General features: G+C 44.0%; 1 protein-coding gene across 9 annotated transcripts in view; it reads right to left on the reverse strand.

Annotated features, from left to right (window-relative positions):
* B3GALT1 (beta-1,3-galactosyltransferase 1) overlaps nt 1-20,334 on the reverse strand; it is a 2,246,978-nt gene that overhangs the window by 612,147 nt on the left and 1,614,497 nt on the right. For 7 of the 9 annotated variants that reach the window (XM_069616267.1, XM_069616266.1, XM_069616265.1 and 4 more), the window contains one exon: nt 4,884-5,005. The exons of the other annotated variants lie outside the window; for them this stretch is intronic. The gene's annotated coding sequence lies outside the window, so the exon portion shown is untranslated. The remainder of the gene's footprint in view (nt 1-4,883; nt 5,006-20,334) is intronic. 9 annotated transcript variants of the gene reach the window in all.

Raw genomic sequence — 20,334 nt, forward strand, 5'->3', positions numbered from 1 at the left:
ACCGCCTACCGTGTAATGAGGCCCACTGTTTCTGGATAGTCATTTGTACAATTCTTTAATAGTCTCTTTACTTCCTCCGAAGGATTCGTAAAGAACAAAGTTAAGGCTTTGTCAACTTTTCTTCTTAGTGCTTGCACTTTGTCAGGACGTTTTATATCTTGATTAAGATTGCTCCCTGACAGTTATTGGTCATTTTGGTGTCTTCCACATGTATTAGATTTACCACTGTGAAGAGGGAGTTCACTCCTGGGAGTCTCTTCAGTTGTATAATTTTCTGTGTCACCAACATGATGGGAAAGTAAACTCCAGAGGAATACGTGACTCTTGGTTATATGGGTATCACTACTGTGATGAGGAAAATCACTCCCAAAGAAAACTTGACTTTTGGTTCTTTGGGTATCACTACTGTGACAAGGCAGACCAGAAGAATATTTGACTCGTTGGGCTCACTGTACACCACCCAGCTTTCCTGCAACTCTTGTTACTTGTTTCTTCACTGGTAAGCACTACCGGTTCTTCCCGGGGTTTCAGGTCGCTGTTGGCTCCGCACGCAATCAACGCATATTCCTGCTTTCTTTCTTCTTGGTTGGTGCAGCTCCATGGAACCTTTGATGCAGTGGTCTCAGAAGGATATATGGGCCTCACAGTCGACACCGGAGATGGCCAGCCACTTCTGGATTCTTCCTGCTTCAGTAGCAAATCGGGGTGTCTCCTGCTCGAGTGGTTCTACCCAGCTTCTTCTTCTGAGACCGATTTTCTCTCGACATTTCGGGCAGCGCAGGTTTGAATTTCCCAGGTCCTGTAGGATGCTCGCCTTCTTCCCTCGTTGCTCTTGCTGCTCTCAAATACCTTTAGTCCTTCTTCATTCTTTATATTGCTAGACCACCCTTGCGTAATGTCAGTGTTTGTCATCAATGCCTTTGAAGTTGTCTTCATGTCTCCTGGTGGCCACCTCGCCTCAGTACTTTGGTAATCCTGTCTATGGTTTTCTCTATGTTTATTTGGTTCTTCTTTGTCTCAGTCCTATCTGACTTTACAGATGAGATAGTAGAGACTTCACAATAACATACAGTACTAGATTCAGATTGGGAGGGAGAAGGAGTCAATGGATCCATGGTTTCTAGGCACAAGGTTTTAGGGAGGCCTTTCCTATGACAGGAGTCTATCCGCATGAGGGGAGTCTCTCCCTATGAGGTCCTCCCACTTTTTACCAGCAGAAGGAAGCCGATTGTGTCACGGCCTCACCTCTCTAGCCTCATATGGAAGGGCTCCCTTCCAATGGGAAGTGACAAGATCCTACAAATCATCACAAAGACTACAGCACTTTGGGCCTGCTTAGCCACTGATGTGAGAGAGTGTATCAGGGCTAAAGAGGAGAGTTTAGTGGTGTCTCAGTTAGTGCTGATGTACTAATGGCTAAGCCTGTGGTATCCTTGTGTGGCAGGTGTGTGTGTAAACATTGTATAAAGAGAAACATACATGAAGTGATAGGAGAGCTAGGATTCTGCAGGCCGCCGAAAGGGGAACACCTGTCCCAAATTGAAGAGCTTAGCAAATATATGCAGGAATGGGCCTTATCCATGAGGAAGCCTCAAGAAAATTCTGCCTGCAGCAGACATGATTTCCTAGATGTGGGTAAACAGACCAGAGGGACCTATCTGACTGGGAGATGACCTGACAGCTCTGAGGGTCCTTGTTGCCTCAGTGCCTTAATTGACCATTAAGTAGTCAGTATACACATTCCCCACTGTAATTAGCTATGACTCCTAGAACCATTTCCATGCTAAGCCCCTGAAATGAGAGGCACTGTGGTAGGATGCCAATAGTGGAAACTGATCCCAAAAAGAATGCTTTAACATTTTAGTGTGAAATGTAGCATTGTTTCACACCATATATAAAGCCAAATGAAATCTGATTTATTGTAGAGGACATTGCATTTTCTGCCTTTCTCTGTATTTTGTGTGCAGTGTAGAACAGATAACATTTCCCAATGCAGAGAGTGCAGCCTTTTTTAAATCATAGTTAAATAAACTGAACCAAGTTGTCTTCACAGGTGTAGTCTGAGACTGGATTTGTAAGCGGGTGTACAATTTCCACTTTGCCATGTTTGATTTTCAAAGTCACAGCTGTTTAGAAAATTCATTTTGGGATAAAAGGGATCTTAGCTGTGATATTTGAATTTCAAACTGGCCAGCACACAGTGGACAATGACATGTAAATTGTATTGTTGTATTTAGAAATAGATGGTTGGAAATATTTAATAATATAATCATTTGACCTAGGGAATACCTGCATGTGTTTGCTGTATAATTTCATGGCTAATTCTTATTTCTGTAATCCAGTTACCAATGTATACATATTTGACCATCATGGGTTCCCCAACATAAGGTTTGTGGTTCAGTTTTGGTTCTGATATATTTCAATAAATGCAATTGCAGCCTGTTTCTTGCCCCAGGATTGCAGAGTAGGATTGAATATCGGAGGGTGTTAAAGCAGGAATATCTGCATCATTTGTACTATGGCGGAATATGCCATGATGTATACACGCACTGAAAGAGTATTTTCTTTATTGGTAGGAACATTCTTTCCCAGGTGCTAATATTGAAGTCAATTCCACTTGCACCAATCGGCTTATGTAATACAGTCCATGATCTGCAACCACCTTACAAAATCTGCATTTTATAACGAGGTTGGAGGTGGCCATGGTGCTATTAGTGCCATGGCTGCCTCCAAAACCCTTCCGACTCCGGCCTGGTGAATGGAGCAATTACCGGTCCATTACGAGGTCGCGGGACCGGTAATTCGCCATTCACCAGGGCCATTCTCCATTCCCATTTTAGCCCCCATAGGGCTCAAAGGGAAGGGGGAAGGGGGCAATAATGGTACCGCAAATTGCGGTATCGTTATTGACCCTGGTATCCCTTTGCGGGTCCCATCCTTAATGCCTGCTAAAACCAGGCATTCAGGAAGGAGTCCCAAAGGGAACTTGTAGTAGGGCGGTAAGGAATTACCGGCACCGGTGCCCTTACCGGTGCCGGTAATCCCTTACCTCCTACCTCTTAATGAGGCCCATAGTATTTTTGAAATTCAGAAAATCTTGCATGGGCACCTGCAGCTAGGTTACGCTACATGTCTACACCGAGAAACAGACCTGTGACCATTTAATAGATAAACAGCACCATATCTGTACAATGGAAGGATAGTCTGCCTTTAAGCAGTTTTTCCTGCAGTTAGAGTGTGCACTGATGACCACCCCTGTTGGCAGGTTTAAAGGAATGCCCGAAGTTCCATTGAATAGTAAAGAGAACCTTACAAATTGCAGCTAATCAAAATTAGCACAACCTTCAGACCAATTAGTGTGCTGAAACAGTTTGTACTCTCCGATTGGCTGGCGTGCAAGGCATTTCAGCCAATATGTTTGTTGGTCCCTCATATGGAAAAATTATTTTCAATGCTATGCATTTGAAATTGATGAGCAAAAACATGCAATTTGCATAGTACTGCCTGTGTGTGTAATCATTTGCCTACCCCTACAGAGAAACAATTTCCCAGTTTCATTCCACTTACCACATTGGGAAGATTTCTCTGCAACTCCACCGTTTAAAACCTGTATTTTCAACATTTAAGCTTTTCAATTGTGCATACAATCCAGTCATGTATATTACCTCTGCAAACGCCAATTTGTGACATAATCAATCTGATGACATTACCCATCCATATTCTCCGTTATGCCAAACATATTCCTGGTAATTTGCTCTCGGGAGGATAGCTCAGGGGCAACGTGCTCGCCTTGGAAGCAAGACGACACCGAGCTTCCATCCCCGGGTCCGTGCTGAAAAACCTCTGGGTATTAAGCGCGTTATAAATAACCTATCATATCAATATCCACGTATTCGCCAACAGTGCCAGGTCTTGATGCATTTGCAATGATGTAAAAGCTTCAGCGCCAGTGCATTGTTTAATTAAAAACACAAACTAAATAGAAAGGTTGGGATGCAGGGGTATTGTTTAAAACAATTGTGGGTTATGCAGGATAAGGGGAGGTCCCCGTTTCTGAAGTAAAAAAAGAATGCCCAACTCTAATGCTTTTACATTTTGCCTTATTGTATATGCAAACCAATCATAAACACACTGAAGATAAAGACGTGGACCCGAGTAAGATAAAGTGTTAGGAAAATAATAGTAATGACATCAGCGTAGAAGACATTTTCACATATCACACATAGGGCCTCATTACGACCCGGGTGGTAAGGAAATACCGGTACCGGTAAGGGCACTGGTGCCGGTAATCCCTTACTGCCCTATTCCGAGGTCCCTTTGCGGGACCTCCCTTAACGCCTGGTGTTACCAGGTGTTAAGGACAGGACCCGCAAAGGGACTTTAGAGCTAAAAACGGTACCGCAATTAGCAGTACCGTTATTAGCGCCTTCCCCATTCCCATTGAGCCCTATGGTGGCTCAATGGGAATGGGGAAGGGCCGTGGTGAATGGGGCATTACCGCCCCACCAACCTTGGAATGGGGCGGTAATTGCTCTATTCACCATGGCGGAATCGGTAAGGTTTTGGAGGCAACCATGGCGCAAATAGTGCCATGGTTACCGCCTGGGTCGTAATGAGGCCCATAGTCATTTTAGTTTGGAGCGTTGAACAAATTGTACCAGCTAGAGACCCAAATAAAGGTGCAGTCTTTTTGTGCAATCATTTCGTGTTACTAGTGTTAGAGAAAACAATTGGATGCATGCAGCAGCACACACCTATTGACAAATCTTGGATCAATATGTTTGCATGATACTTTATTAATATTCTGTGTAATGTAACGTGAGTCAGATCCCTCCCACAGTCCGGCAGTAACCTCAGGACAATAATTCCATCTTGTATCTTACCAGCAGGCAGCATTTGCTTCCAAGAAAAGAAAGCACAGGACCATTGCAAAAGCTGGAGCCAAGCAAAAGCAGCGTACATATGAGGCACAGCTCCCTGGGATCCTCATGTTCATCCAGACCACCTTTAAAAATGCAAACAGCATTCTATTAACCAATCCTACTCCTTTTAATTGAGCATCAAAAACAGACTATACTATCTTGCTTCCAGACAAAGACCCATTCATTTCAGAAGCACAATACAATCATATTCAGGCCAAAACATATATGACAGTTAAAGCATTTTTTGTTTTTATTATTAGGTGGTACTTGAGCCACCTATAAACCAGAACTATGTCATTAGAATACAGGTGGGGAGAGATGGCCTATGAGGAGGGACACACAGCTTGTAGATGTTGTTTGGTTATTTGCCCAGCCATTGAATGCCCATGGTAATCCCCATAGACATTCTCACCCAGTTCCTGCCCCTCCCAGTTCAAAAAAACCTCATCATAGGAACTCTTTAAGGTTGCTTTAATCAAGCTGTACCATCAAACTTTGCAATTAAAGTGCCTGTCAGTGTTTTTTCAAAGTAGTCTTCTGGCAGTAAATGACTTAACTGGGGCTGTAAGCCTGCTAATGGTGTAATAAAAATGTCTTAACCAGGTCTGTCTTCAGCCACTCGATTTATAGGCACTATGCGTGCCCTTCACTAGACAAATACATATGATCATCCCTTGCAATTAACTGAATGTAAAACATGCGAGTAAGCCCAAGAAATGGGATTTAGCCAACTTAAAAACTGCAAGAAATGCTGAAAGCCCCTTTTCTAAATAAGACTTTCTACATTTAGCTAGAAAGTGTTGCTATGTAATTCGAAATGAAGCATCATATTGTTCACGTCTTTGCTTTAACTTTTCAGTATCTCCTATAGAACATGAGATAATGTTGAATGTTCATAGTGTGTGGCTTTTTCCACCAGTTGTCAAAACATACTCGACTAGCCTTTTAAAAACATATGTCAGATAAATACTGTTATGCATGTATACATGCTAATAGAAGCCTACTGTAAGTGTATTAAGTGTTGAAGTTACATGTGAGACTTGAAACATTAATATTTAATCTGCATGGCCAGATCAGTGTTCTAAAGTGGATTTGACAATGCTGATTCTTAGATGAGCATGAACACAGACTATATTCCTGTTTAATTCTGCATATATTGTGATAGGGGAAGGCTTAAGGTTCCAGGAGATTAGCTTTGCCATCTGGAGCCAAACATATCTATGTATACTTCACTAACGTTTAGTACAACAAAAGGATCATGCTGTCAGGATTTGGGAAAATGGCTAATATATGCATCTTTGATTTCCAGAGACAAATGTATGGTCCTCCATATGATACAAAACTAAGATGGTCACATAATATAGAGACCTGAGAGTTAATCTTTCAATTTAAAAGGATGGATTGCATTTAACATATCATATTTTGACATTATCTTTCTGCATAATGGAAACTCAAACAAAATAGACCTGTCAGCTAACCATATTAATCATTGACTGGAGGCTATACAAAGAGACCTTTGAGAGCTGAACACATGACTTATTATGCTACCACGAGATTTCCATGTGCCTAATCTGGACTATTTAAAATTACCATTATATGATGCATTTAAACTCAATTTTAACATAACTCCACACAGATATGACTTGGAGTGAAAATAAAATATTTCCTGACATTGTGAGATGGTCCCACATGATAGAAGTTTAAACACAATATTTGCATATGTATCCAATACTAATAAAATCATAAAAAATACTAACTTTGTCAAACATAGTCATGCACATTCATGCCACATGTTCCTGACTGTGAGGATTGTGGGAATCTTGTAATCCAGATGTCATCAATGTGCAATGTTGCTATGCCAACACATGGAGGACATAGGATAATGAACCTGTAAAGGCACTGGAGTGCGAGCAAAGGGGGGGGTTGGGGTCAATAGTGGAAACCGATCCCCAATATAAATCTGCAGCATTTAAGTGTGCAATGCAACATTAATTTTCCGCTACATGTAAATCAAAGTGTAATATGATCTATTTTAGTACAAATAGCATTATTTTTCATGTGCACAGCGTGCACTGTCAGAGAAACTATCATCAACAGACTAGGAATACAGGGTTGTAGCTTTTTAGTGTTAAACGTATCCTGCGTTCACTGTATTAAAATCTGAGTGAGAGTATATTTAAATAAGAATTGTGTGCCCAGCATAGACAAGATTGCAGCGTTTTGTAAATCACGGACAAATGAAATCCAAACATGCAAGTTTTCACAGATGTAGTATGACACTGGATTGGAGGAAGGGTGCACAGCTTCTACAGTTTTATGATTGATTGATACATTGTGACCCTTGAAAGCTACATATATTTGCAAGGTATATTGTGATGAAAGGGAGCTTACTCATTCATTTTATTTGTATTTTTAATGTGCATATACCAAGGTAATCTAGGCGCAGTTGCAAGAAAAGGTACAGTTGAAATGTGCCATGAATATGTATGCAGCACATAAACACCTCATGTTACTAACCCCACTGATTTAGTACTGTTTCTAAATAATAACTATGTCAGTCATATGCAGATGTCAATTTTTATGTGGAAATTTTAGAATAAACTTTGTTTTAACTGCTTTTGTGTTGTGACAGTGTGATCAAATACTGCTAATGGAAACATTTCTTAGCTATATGTAGTTCTTTGTCAACACTACCCCAGCAAGGGAGAGGTAGCCTTGACTCATTTTTGTTCAATATACATAGGTATTTAACAGGCAGTGCTATGATAGTACTATGTGGCCATGAGATGTCAACAGCTGGAAAATGGTGTGATCATCAAAGCATATGATAACTGTGCTTGGAAAATGACTAATACCTATATACAAGCCAAAACTAACACGACTACAGTGTTTGGAGCAGATATAAATCAAGTGGCCAAAGGCACACTTGGTTAAGCTATTTTTAGTACACCAGTATTATATTTGCTGTAGCAATTAAGCCATTAACGCTCAGCAGGCTGATTAGAAATAATTTGGCAGGACACATTTTAAAATTAGCACTCTGGGTTAGGGGGCTAACCAATCAGGTTGCTTAGATTGCGCGATGAATCTCACAATCCAATACGATGTTTCCGATTCAGCCTGAAGGCTGCTTCCTTCCTCGCCATCTTCCTGCAGCCTCCCCTCCTGTCACTGTTTCCTCCCCCTCCCTGCCCCATACCCCACTCATCTTATTCTCCGGTCGCTCCAGCCCCTGTCCTGGGCCACCGTGAAAATGGAAGATGGGCTCCACATGGAGCCCTGCCTTCCGTTTCCATGGTGTACATCTTAAATCAGTCTTTTTTTTTTTATGAACAGGATGCCACGACTCATCCCGTTCATTCAAACTAAATAAATTGACATCAGCACCCCAGGTTTTCTGGATTGGAAACCTGGGGTGCTAATGGCAATAACACCTGAACCAGCCCAGGTGGTAATGGTGCCGGAGCTCATTGTTAAGGTCCACGCTGCACTCTTGCCTATAACTTTGGCCAAGGGCCGTTACAACCCGATCAGATATTGCCATATTACTAATCAATAGAGCTAACTGAAAGGGATTCTGGGAAGATTAGTTTTTGGTGAGGAGGGGTTGTTAGTAAGTGGGAATGGCCAAAGGGATTAGCATGGTCATCTGCAGTTGATGGGTGGGTAAATCAGAAAACAACACCTGCAACCTATGTTTCCATCTGCACATTCTATAGCATATAAGTGCCATCGTTTTGGATTATAGATGTACCTAAGAACTATATAATAGTCAAAACAAAAAATTGCTTTCAAAATGCGATTTTGTTTTTGTGCATGTATGTATGTATACATGCAATTTATAATACTTGCTTGAAAGCTTCATAGAGCATTTTCCTTTGGGATAGCACCATTATAAAATGCGTCTGTGAATCATGCCCTTAGTAGCCATTATCTGCCATTGGTAGTTCACTGCGAAACAACGCATAGGCAGTTCCATCAACTTCTGTGATGCAAATGCAATAATTGAAACTAGTCTACCACTTTACTCTTCTGTGTTAATGTACTTATGAAAGTTAATTCCACCTGAAACCTTTGAGATAATTACTTTAATGAAGCTGGATTAGATGGAAGGACAGCAAGCTATATTTGGGACTTTTTAATGTACAAGGGATGTGTTCAGAGGAAGGTTAAGCCACTGGAACCTCCCACACTGGTTGCCTTATACGCTCTCTAATTCGTCTGAGTCCCTTCACTCTCTTTTAGCTCTATAATGCCCTAACCCTTCTGATCGATTCCCCTTGGTGGTCATACTTTGCCTCCTTCACGTCTAATCAGTAAAGCATTATAATGCAGCACGAACCTGTCCTTAATACCCACTATGAGCCTTATTGAGTGAATTAGTGTGTTAAATGCTGTGCAATAAATAATGTATTTCAGAGAATGATTTGTCCTCGGCTATTTGGGATTTTCGGATCTCACATTCTCATAGCTCGCTGAATGGTTGACTGTGTTTAGCAGGTTTGTGATATCAAGTTTTCAGACACCAGTCTCTGGAGGAAATCCACATGGTAACAGAGCTTTTGTGTCTGCGTCTTTAATGACTTATATCACATTGGATTTGGCATATGTTGATTCGTCACTATATGAAGAGCCACAGCATTCTACATTCCTATAACAGATATCTCATCTGTGATGCTGTTGTGATGTCTTGCAAGCTCTATGGATCAGAAGATACAAAATACATGTTAATGTCATCCCAAAGGCAGTACACAACATTTGTGTCAACTCAGATAATTACCTAAACACCTCCAATGATTTGCAAACTTGAAGGCACATTCCAGTGTATACGTACAACAGTATAGCCAAACATAATGGCCTTTAGTTTCGAATTATCAAGTCCTCCGTACCCTATCTCAGCATTCTGGTGCAGTGTTAACTAACTCTTTTCCTCTCAGAAAGGGGTACAACTTCAATAATCCTCCATGAGTTAGTGGCACGTCATTAGCTTCAAGAAACCTAACTGACTGTTTTTGATCAGTCTGGCATGTGAACAATAGAACACGTCACCCTCCTCTCCAATGGCTGTTTTTTGTCTTACAATATTTGGCACACAATGTGTATGTGATCTGGATACTAGAGTCTTCAAATTCCCATATTCCTGGGAATCCAGCCATAAGGACACAAAGGGCCTGATTTACAAAAGCATTTTACAATGACACAATCCCACTGGAAACTGGTTTCTAAATTAGGCCCGATGTGTCCTAAAGAAAAGCCTGCAATCTGTTTAAGAACACAGGACCTTTCACCCCGCTGCAATCCTTTGCATTCTTCTCTTGTTTGTAGGAGATTATTCTCCTCTGCTTGGAAATGTGATTGTATTCTCGCACGACAAAGCAGATACTGTTTATTACCCAGTCGTTTTTGTTTTATTATGTGGTCCCAAAATAAACATGGCAACGATATGGATATTTGTTTATATGTCAATTTAGACTTCATTGTAAGTCAAATGTAGAAATGGTGTCTACAGAAAGAAAAGGATGATATTTTAATGGAGCATTTTTGGACGTCAATGCTTGTGGGATGTTCTGCTTAGAAGGCATACCTGTTCAAATGTGTTGTTTTGTTTCTCCAGTGGTATAGCAACAATTGGTTGCACACTAGCAAATTATGTATATTGCAAACTATAAATATAATTCTACAACCATCTACATTCACTTTTTATCTTGACAGAATTATTCCACTGCAGTCTCCCATTCCCATTTGTGGAATTAAGAGAAAACATGTGTATGCTCTAATAGACCTCCGTCCACCCACGATATTCTACATGTGCTTTCATCCATTTACAGTCCTGATCCATGCAGAGTACTTATGCATTGTCAAGATGCATTTGTTTTACTACTGGGATCTGAAAACACAGCTTGATCTGAAAGTCATAGTAACAAAGAGATTGGCAGGTGTATTGACAGTATGAATAATAAGCACACTATTCATCTTCTACACAGATGTCTTCTTTCTGCTTCCTCCCTTGGTCAACGTGCCTTTGGGATTTGGAAGAATGCATGCAACATCCCAAAGAACTTAGTGGCAGACACTGTTGATCTGTAAAATAACATTGTTATCTATTCTTTAAACTAGATTAAAACATGAGACATGTTTATTGTAATGACAAAGTTTGTGTAAAAATAAGAAACATTTTGAAAACATTTATGTTTATTTCAAGATATTATTTTTGGGTAAATATTTGTGCCAAATGAAGAAACACATTTTCAAATCTGGTAGCCTCAAATTGAAGATATATTGCCAACCAAAGAAACAGCTGATATTGTATAAGTGATAACGGAAACAAACACTCAGGAAAAATGGGTTCATTGTTTGTGGAGGGCTGTAAAATAAGGATAATTAATGATATGAGATACATTACTCACCGTAATCGTATTTCTGATACTTGTATCTGCTTAGATTCACATGCTGTGCATAGGCCGACATCTAGTGGAAGCTGCAGAGTATTACAGTTTGTTTTTCGAAACTCGAAAAAGGGCATCGACACAGGGCGTGCCAGTAATACTATCCCTAGTGCGACGTCCACTGTACCCATGATCCCTCACGTGTCTAGGACCCTCAGATTGTATTTTTTCTGACATGAGGTAGCATGAGGAGTAGCGTGAGTACAGATAATCCAAGCAGATGGATAGATAGATAAGACTACAAGCATCCATGCGCCTTCTCTCAGAGGGGAGGAAGGGTGGGTCGCATGTGAATCTAAGCAGATACAAGCATCAGAAATACGATTACGGTGAGTAATGTATCTCTTTTGAGGCTTGTTGAATCTGCTTAGATCACATGCTGTGCACAGATTAGCGAGCAGTGTTAGAAGAAGCAGGTGGGATGTGAGAAGGGTCATGAGCAAATAAATGTCTTATAACCGCTTGTCCCACTTGAGTATCTGTCTTGGAATGGGTGTCAATGCAGTAGTGCTGAGTAAAAGTGTGAATAGAGCTACAAGTAGCTGCTTTGCAAATGGTGTCAAGGGGTACATTTGCAATGAAAGCCAGAGTGGCCCCAATGCCTCTAGTAGAGTGGGGTCTTGGCGTGAAAGGCAGAGTCTTTCCAGAAAGAGAGTAACACAGCTGGATACAGTTAATAATCCACTTAGAGATGGCACCTTTAGAGACACGATCTCCCTCTCTGCGTGTAGCTATGGAGACAAACAGCTGATCTGTTTTCCTTAGCGGTCTGGTCTTGTTTTCATAGTAGAGGACCGCCCTACGCACATCTAGGGTGTGTAGTTTCACCTCAGCCGAGCTTTGTGGGTCTTGGAAGAAAGCCGGAAGCTCAATGGACTGGTTCACGTGGAATTTAGAAATAAACTTAGGTGAGAACCTAGGATGTGTACGTAAAACCAGTTTATCTTTATGAACCGTAAAGAATGGATCCTGCATTGACAGAGCCTGAATTTCACTGACCCTTCTTATAGATGTTATTGCTACTAAGAAGGCCGTCTTATAAGTCAGGTGTTTGGGACTGCTCTTATGCATGGGTTCGAATGGGGGGCCCATGAGTTTAGATAGCACCACGTTAAGGTCCCATCATGGTGGTGGGTTTGAAATAGGAGGGTGAAGTCTCTTTACTCCTTCCATGAAGGCTTTAACCACTGGTATCTTCCACCACAACACCTTGTTATGGGATGTGGTGTATGCTGCGAGCGCTGCCATGTGTACCTTCAGTGAGTTAAATACCAGTCCTGCATCCAGCAGGTGGAGCATGTACGTGACAAATGTGGAAGGAATGCAATCAACCGGGTTGATTTGCTTATTCTGGCGCCAGATAACAAATCTTTTCCATTTGTCAAAGTAGCAGTGCCTTGTATTTGGCTTCCTAGATTCTTTTAGGATGTCCAGACATCTCTGTGGTAATTTGAGATGTCCGAACTCTATGACCTCAGGAGCCATGCTGCTAGGTTCATTGAGTTGGGTTGAGGATGCACTGTTTGGCCTTGGTGCTGGGACAGTAGGTTGTACCAGCCCGGGAGTTTGATGGGTTCGCACACCGCTAGTCTGCGTAGGTGTGGAAACCACAGTTGTCTCGCCCACATGGAAGCAACTAGGACGAGCGTCATCGACTCTCTGTTCATCTTGTTGACCACCTTTCTGATGAGAGGTGTTGGTGGAAAAGCGTACGCAAACATCCCTGACCAGTTCATCCACAGGGCAATCCCCTGGGAGTCTGGCTGGGGGAACCTGGATGCAAATCCTGGGCACTGTCTGTTTTCGCTTGTGGCGAATAGGTCTATGGTGGGGAAACCCCACTGTGAGAAGATATCTTCTACGATTTCTCTGTGTAGACACCATTCGTGTTCCTCTGGGAGGGGATTTCTGCTCAAAGCATCTGCCAGAGAATTGAGATCCCCTGGAACATGTTGAGATGACAGGAAGATCTTCCGTCTGAGTGCCCATTTGGCGAACAAGTCCCTCCCTGCTTGTTTATGTAAAACATGGCTGTAGTGCTGTCCGTCCGGATCTGCACTGACAAATTCAGCAGGTAGGGCTCGAACACTTGAAGCGCTCTGAATACTGCCAGAAGCTCTAGCAGGTTGATGTGATTCTTGGCTACTGAGTGAGACCAGATACCCTGAGCTGTGTGGTGGAGGAGGTGAGCTCCCCACCCTGTCAGGCATGCATCGGTTGTGACTACCGCCTGTATCTCGGGATCGTAAAAGGGTTTCCCCTTGGACAGATTTTCTCTTGTCCACCAGTGAAGGCTTTGTACCAGTGTTGGCGAAACGACCACTAGATCGTCCCACTGACCACTTGCCTGAGACCACTGTTTTGTCAACCATTCCTGCATGGGACGCATGCGCAGGCGCGCGTGGGGGACCAAGTAAATACATGACGCCATCATGCCTAGCAAACGCATTGCTTTGCGTACCGTTAACTGGCGACCGGCCTGATATTGCGGAATTTGCAGCAGTATATTCCGAATTCTTTCCTCTGATGGAAAGGTCAACCCCTCTTGCGTGTCTAGGATAGCTCCTAGGAACTGTTTGGAGGTGCTTGGCACCAGACTTCTTCTCGTTTATTGAGAAGCCTTATTCGAAGAGGAGGTCGATCGTCCTTTGAATGTTTGATCTGCAAATTACTGGGGTCTCCCCCGTGATGAGCCAGTCGTCCAGGTAAGGGTACACCGGGATTGCCTCCCTGCGTAGGTGTGCTGCCGCCACCGCCAGTACCTTGTTGAATACCCTTGGAGCCGAGGCTATCCCGAAGGGCAGTACCTTGAACTGATAGTGCCGACTGTCCACCTTGAAGCGCAAGTACTTTCTGTGCGCTGGGAACATGGAAATATGAAAATAGGCATCTTTCATGTCCAATGTTGCCACGTAATCCCCCTTTTTTAGGAGGGGGATTACCTCCTGGAGAGTAGTCATGCGACATTTTTGGGGCTTGACATACTTGTTTGCAGGCCCTAAGTCCAATACTGGGCGCATTGTCAAATCTTTTTTTGGCAAAAGGAAGTAAGTTGAATAAATACCCTTGTTTACCTGGTGTCCCACGATGAGTTCTATCGTGTCCTTTGCTAGAAAATTGACGATCTCCTTGAGGAGGATCTTCTGGTGGTCCAAAGAATTTATTTTTTGTCGTGGAGGGTGGTTTTTCGGGACGCTCTAACAGTTCTATGCAGTATCCTGCGGACACTGTGGACAGCACCCATCTGTCTGAAGTGATCCCTTCCCAAGCTTGGGTGAAGTTGGAAATGCGTCCCCCTACTGGGGATGTGTGAGAAGGGACCCTGAACGGAATGTCACTGTTTCGGCGGAGGCGTGCCACCGCCTCTACTGGGGCTGCCTCTACCCTTACCATGCCCTTTCTTATTACCCTGTCATAACCCTGGGTAGACTGCTGGCTGTTGTTGTTCCATTGTGTACCCTGCCCCTGGGAATAGTTAGACCCTCTCTGGGAATTTTGTCCACGTGGACGACGAAAATTTCCAATCCCTCTCTGGATAGGGGGTTTATTGGTTAGTTGGCGTAGGGGTTTGAGTGTCTCATACTCGTCCTTGGCATTTTTCAGCACGTCCTCGACCGCCTATCCAAACAATAGATCCGGTTCCACCGGTTTGTCTATTAATGAAGCCTGGGTTCGGCTTTGAACCCAGACTGTCGCAACCAAGCATGCCTTTTAATAACAGTACCTTCTGCTATCAGTCTGCCGGCATTATCCGCTGCATCAAAGGTTGCTTTTAATATGCAACCGGTCACGGCTCTTCCTTCCGCCGAAACCCGTGCCAATTGGCTTTTTAAGGGTTCTGGGGCGGAATCTATGAGTGCCGCGACTTCTTCCCACTGGTGGCAGTTGTATCTCACCAGTAGGGTGGTGGAGTTGGCAATCCTTGCCTGGTAGGCGGATGTGGAGGCTACTTTCCTGCCCAAGCCATAAATCTTCTTGCTCTCCTTGTCGGGAGGAGCTTCCGACGATGACAAGGGTGTTCCCGCCCTCTTACAGGTGTTAGTAACTACCAGGGAGTCTGGTTTCAGATGCCCTCTTATGTAAAGTGGGTCTGTTTGGGCTGCCCTGAAAAGCTTCTCAACTCTGGGGTTTACCACCCTAGTGAGATAGGGATTAACAAGGGAAGGGTCTATCCTCCTTTGTATAGACTTAAGGATAGGGATGGCCTGGGCAACAGGTCTCCTTTCTCCCACTAACTCCTCAGCGAAATCCCTCTCTTCCTGTCCACCCTGGGAGTCAATGTGGAAGTGTTCTGCCGCTCTGGACAGCACTTCATTCAAAAGAGGCTGGTTATCGACAGGGGAGTCGGTAACCGGGGGTTCTTTATCTACCGGGGAATTTAGCCTGTAGGTTTCTGGGTTGTCCTCCTCCTCCTCTTCTTGGTCCTCGTCATCCCCATAGTAGCCCGTCCCAGTTTGTTCTTCCAACATGCCCAAATCTAGATCCTCATAAAGGGATGGATCCCCCTGATATTGAGAATAGGGCTGTATACTGAAGGGGTATGAAGTAGAAGCTTCACCTGGGACTTCTTACTTGGGGGTATCGGATCCCTAGAGCCTGAGGGAGTTGACCCGTCTGGGGTTAAAGAGAGAAAGTGTTCAGAGTTTTTGGCGTAGAACTCTGCCAATGATGACATCCTTGACATTACTCTGTCTATGTCATCAGTAGACCTCTCTCTTGAACTGGGAATGATTCTTTCTTGAAGGCCTTTCCCTGTCTTATCTAGACTAGACCTACTGGTTTGAACAGGGGTCTTTGGGATAACAGAAGACCGAGACTTGTCCATCTGTTTAAGTGGGGTAGAAAGTCTTTGAGGTGTGGAAGCAGGCTGAGACTGCTTTCTCTGTTGTTTTTCACCTTCCCCGTATGTGGAATAGTGTTTACCCTGTTTTTTCGCCCCTCCGGAGTCCTTCAACGCCTGGCGCTGAGGTTCGGGGGTAGTGTCCCTATCTCTGTGTAGTGGAGGTTGGGACTCGGAGCAGCCATTGCGTGGCCTGTTGACACTGACCCCTGGAGTGTGGACTGGGGATAGAGGTCGGCTTCGTCTTCTGACGATCGAACCTCCGTTACCTTGGGGAGCAAGGCACTTCTGGCAACAGTGGATGGTTGCCTGGAGTCATGCGGTGATCTAGATCAAGAAAACCCAGAGGACACCGAATCGGACCGTTCTGTATGTGCCTCTTTCGTAGTACTCGGCGTGCGCGTCGAGTCTCGGTTGGACTTTGTGTTTTGTGGAAGTGCTGTGGGTAGCGCTTGTGTCGCCGGGGGGTCTTCCCCATAGCCGCCCTGCCGGACGACCTTCTGAGGTCGGGGACTTGCGCTTGGCTGTCAATTGATGCCACGTTGCCCTTGCCGTCCAAAAGCATGGCGTCGCTGCCATCGCTGAAGGCGCCCTCTGCTGCCATTGCCTCTTGACGCCTGGCGTGGTGGGCCCAACGCTTGATCGAACGGTCGTTGAGTGTTTTCGGTTTGAACCTACTATACGCTCTGCAGTTAGCCTCGGGGTGGTCCCTCTGTAAGCAGAGATTGCACGTGGCATGCCTGTCAACCCAAGGGTACTTGCGGTTGCACTTGGGGCAAAATTGGAAAGGGGTATCCTCCATACGCACCTTCTGGCAGCGGGCTAATAAGTGTAGGAATATATAAGAATGTACCTATATACCAAAAGAGTGTAGAGTATGTCCACCCCCACTCTCCCTACTTGCAGGGCTAAGGCCAGAGGCATTCCTAGGCCCGGGCCGAGGCCAGAGGCCTTCCGAGGCCCAAATCCATCATGCAGCTCTCGACGGTGATTCTTTTCTCTGTGCTGGCGTCGAGTGTGGATGTTCGGTGACTCGACGTTGGGGTGGAGAAATGCGGAAATATAACAATATTTTAGCAAAAGTATGGCTAAAGCCAGGGAACTCTGGGGAATGCTTCCGAATAGTACGGCGGAAAAAAACAATCTGAGGGTCCTAGATGCGTGAGGGATCATGGGTACAGTGGACGTCACACTAGGGATAGTATTACTGGCACGCCCTGTGTCGACACCCATTTTCGAGTTTCGAAAAACAAACTGTAATACTCTGCAGCTTCCACTAGATGTCGGCCTATGCACAGCATGTGATCTAAGCAGATTCAACAAGAAATGATCGTACATTGTGTAGCTGGCTAGGCAGGGTGACTCCCTCCCAGCCAATGAGGAGGCTCAGAACAGGGTCTTTACCACACAGTACAGACAATGTTCCAAGTCTCCTCAGAGCAGCAGGCCACCATTTTCCCTCGCTTGGAATCAGGTATGTGTGCTCCCCTGCATCCCCTTCCCCCAAACCCCTTTTCCACATATCCAATGCCCTCCCACACATTCATTGCACTGCCTTGTTCCACTGATGGTGGGATCACTAGTGTTCCCGGTGCATCCCTCTCACAGCAATGACTGCCTTGGAAAGGGAGAAGGGACTGCATGCAGTTCCCTTCTCTCTGATCCTTGGTAGACATTTTGATTTGTAGTTTTTTCTTAAGCTGAGAAACAGCAAAGGCACTGTTTCTCAACTTGTGATGAAAAACACTATTAGTATGCTGGTACCACGTGCCCAGTTACTAATAGGAATATAAACCTAGCAGGGGCATTACCAGTCTGGTTATGCCACGTGGCTAATGTTAAAGCCCTTGTTTCAATTGTGCTTGTAACTTATGCCCCGGGTTATTACCAGATCGGTTATGCCCCACCTTTTCGGGTTATATTGCTTAATATATAGACTAAAATGTAATCTAGTTGATGTGATCTTTGTCTAACCTATGTAATACTGTGGGATCGCTGCCATGGATCCAATGGTCAGACAACACAAAGAGAGTAAGTTTTGCATGATTTATTACGGGATTTACATAGTGTGGAAGAAAATAAAACTAAGATGGAATACATTTCAACTAAAAGGTTAGGATGGCTCTCTGTGTTACAAGCACTTAATTCTCAGTATGGATCGGATTTATCAAACTGAAAGTTCAGTAATAACCAACAAATGCAAGATCCCACTTCTTCAATTTCACTGTTTCTCCCATGGCTCTCTTCCTGGGAGGGATCCTATACCAAGTCTTTAGGTAAACTTATTGGGGTCTTCACGTACACCTAGATCCTACACTGGTATAAGGGCGATGTTTGGCACTTTTCCTCTGCAACTTGGCCTTTCTAGTCACAGAAGTAATTTTCCTTTGGAAAGATGTAGGGGGACTCTGCATTGGCTGTTGTGATGACATGTCCATGCAGGGTAATGCAGGTGCTGGGCGGAAACATTAGGTTGCTACCACAGTCCCATATGCCAGCCAGGAATGTGGCCAGCTTCTCTGCCTTGAGGTCTCATTTATGGTAACCTAGACCCTAGACAAAACAACATGATGTCACTGGCCTCCTTTCTCTGCTCCACCCACCTTGTTGTAAGATCTTTTAGATCATCTGGGTTTGCAAGGAAGATCACCCGATTCCTATCGAACTCCTAGTTTTTCACAACCTCTGCCTCTCCTGATCTCACCACTATGTCTCTCCGCTCATCCACATTTTGTATTAATTGATGCACAGACTTCTGGTCTCTGTACTCTAAATTGCTCTCTTTTCTCCTGCACCTCTTATCAAATGTTATTACTTTGCCTCAGTTCTTCAAGAAATGAGCTTACTTCACATCAACCTCCTTGCCGTTTTCACGCCTTTTTTTTCCAATTCTACATTCTTCCACTCCCCTCCTTTGTACCTCCTCTACACAATTCTCTTTGATAGCTCCTTGTTCTACGTTATGTTCCTCCTCAATGATTTTCCCTTTAAGTCTCCGGCTGTCACTCTTAATCTCATGCAACAACATACTTCCTTATACCCATCTAAATGCTTTTGGGCTACTCCAAATTCCCAATCAATCATCTCTTCGACTTGTTCACCCATTTGGACATTGCTCTCTCCTCCTCACTTTCTGGATGTTAATCCCTTCCAAGATGTTCTTACATCTCACTTCATCTTCACCTTTGGGGGTGCCTCGCACCTACATTGATCTCCTCTTTTCCTTTGTTAACCCTTATGGAAATTCTCTCTCATCCCATCCTTACGGTCACTCTCTTCATTTTCTTCTTTATTCGCTTTTCCCCTGTGGGTGCATCCCAAACAATCTCCTCACCACCATCTTCACCCATCTGGGTTGCTCTGAGGCTATCAGATTTCACCTCCATTGCTCTCCCTGAACACTCGGACTCCCCTCAATCTCTTTGGTCTCCACTTTCCACACACCTTTTGCTTTCTCGAAATCCACTGGCTTACTCGAATCTATTGGTTTTCGCCTCCAGCTTCGAGACTTCAGTCTCACTCAACCTACTGGTTTTCTCCTTCATTTGCCAGACTCCTCATTCATGCTATTCCTTCTCCTTCCACTGTTCAGCTCTCAATGAATCCTGGCTCCTTTAACTGCAGCCTCATTCTCACATTTGTGCCCTTTTTGTAGTGGCTTGACTTCTATTGAGACATGTCTTTTCCTATTGAGGATTGCTGTGTGCGGCTTTGGAGGGATTGAAAATGCTTATGAAGCCCTGGTGTTACCTTAGCTCTAACCTGGAAGAGGATTCCTTGCCTATCTGATTCAATCGTGTAGGCTGGGAATCGCAGATCCACTTTGTTGTACTTGGACTGGATTCTCCCTGCCTTGGCCTCACCTGCTTGGTCTGGTATGGCTTCTTCAGGTTGGGTTATCTATGTCAGGTGCACTTGTACTGTGCAGGTAGGCTCTTTGTACAGGAAGGAGTAATGTTCTGGCATTTTGAGTTGACAGAGACCACTTGGCTATGCATATGCACAAGGGTAGCAGTGGCACATCATCTCAAATGCAAATACAAGTGTTGAATGCGGTGACCTTCCGTAACACTTCCTCCTCTAATCTTCCAGGGAATTTTGTTTGTATGTATGTATGTATTCCCTT

The sequence above is a fragment of the Ambystoma mexicanum genome, chromosome 9, assembly GCF_040938575.1.
Source record: "Ambystoma mexicanum isolate Mex_15411 chromosome 9, UKY_AmexF1_1, whole genome shotgun sequence".
In the NCBI taxonomy this organism is placed as follows: domain Eukaryota; kingdom Metazoa; phylum Chordata; class Amphibia; order Caudata; family Ambystomatidae; genus Ambystoma; species Ambystoma mexicanum.